At 48.6% G+C, this 1,458-nt stretch overlaps 1 long non-coding RNA gene across 1 annotated transcript; it reads left to right on the forward strand.

Moving 5' to 3' along the window:
- The first annotated feature begins 900 nt into the window (after nucleotides 1-900).
- Nucleotides 901-1,452, forward strand: LOC139027329 (uncharacterized). Its single transcript, XR_011479414.1, has 3 exons — nucleotides 901-949; nucleotides 1,094-1,173; nucleotides 1,315-1,452. It is a non-coding gene; the product is annotated as an uncharacterized lncRNA (long non-coding RNA).
- The last annotated feature ends 6 nt before the right edge of the window (nucleotides 1,453-1,458 follow it).

Raw genomic sequence — 1,458 nt, forward strand, 5'->3', positions numbered from 1 at the left:
ACATGATGTGGAGTTCCCCAGGGGTTCACAACGGGACCCTTATGATAAATTACCCCCCCACCTTAGTGCTCCAGCGGTCGTAGGGGTACACGTCCAGGTAGTTCCTCCTGATGATCATGAGGCCGTTGGCGGAGAACCTCTCGTTAGCCATTTCCACCTCGACCACCGTTTCCTGCCCCACAGCATCAAGGGATACGCACGCCAGGAAGTGACGCACAATGAACTCATACACACGCTGCTCGTTGCCCTGGAGACAGAAAACACATTTCAGATCTAGCCAGGATAGTCCACTCAGTAACACTTACCGATCTAGCCAGGATAGTCCACTCAGTAACACTCGTTTTTCAACCACTCCACATATTTCTTGTTAACAAACTATAGTTTTGGCAAGTTGGTTAGGATATACATGACAATAAATTTATTATTTCACTTATAATTCACTTGTATCACAATTCCAGTGGGTCAGAAGTTACATACACTAAGTTGACTTCAAACTCAGTGCCTCTTTGCTTGACATCGTGGGAAAATCAAAAGAAATCCGCCAAGACCACAGAAAGATAATTGCAGACCTCCACAAGTCTGGTTCATACTAGGGAGCAATTTCCAAACGCCTGAAGGTACCACGTTCATCTGTACAAACAATAGTACGCAAGTATAAATGTCACATCTGCTCCTGCTACGCCCTCTGGTGTTCATCCGGTGTCTTCTTGACCTGCAGTGACTCCCCCTGTACTCTCTCTCTCCCTCTCTGTGTGGTTGGAGACAGGTGTACTGGAGTCAGAGCAGATCCCTACCAGCTGCAACCTGTTCCATAATCAAGACCTCTACAAATACTCAGTCCTGCCACTTCTACTCTGCCAGAACGTAATCTCTGCTCAGTTGTGGTGGTGAATTGTGGAGCTGAGGTTGGAGTTGGCTGAGTACGAACAGGTCCTGAGAGGAATCCAAGGTAGTGGTGGTGGATGTGGAGACTGAGGTTGGAGTTGGCTGAGTCAGAACAGGTCCTAGGGGGATCCAAAGGTAGTGGTGGTGAGATGTGGAGACTGAGGTTGGAGTTGGGCTGAGTAGAAACAGGTCCTGAAAGGAATCCAAGGTAGTGGTGGTGAGATGTGGAGACTGAGGTTGTGACGTATGGCTGAGTAGAACAGGTCCTGAGGGGAATCCAAGGTAGTGGTGGTGAGATGTGGAGACTGAGGTTTGGAGTTGGCTGAGTAGAACAGGTCTGAGAGGAATCCCAAGGTAGTGGTGGTGAGATGTGGAGACTGAGGTTGGAGTTGGCTGAGTACGAACAGGTCCTGAGAGGAATCCAGGTAGTGGTGGTGAGATGTGGTACAGGAGACAGGAACCAGAGACAGAGCAGTAACTGCAATGAGAAGACAACACGGTGTAAGGCAGGGAAACAAGCACAGCAGAGCAACAGGATCTTGAGAACGAACAAAAGGCTAGGATAAAAACTGA

Source organism: Salvelinus sp. IW2-2015, unplaced genomic scaffold (assembly GCF_002910315.2).
Source record: "Salvelinus sp. IW2-2015 unplaced genomic scaffold, ASM291031v2 Un_scaffold9978, whole genome shotgun sequence".
NCBI classification, from domain to species: domain Eukaryota; kingdom Metazoa; phylum Chordata; class Actinopteri; order Salmoniformes; family Salmonidae; genus Salvelinus; species Salvelinus sp. IW2-2015.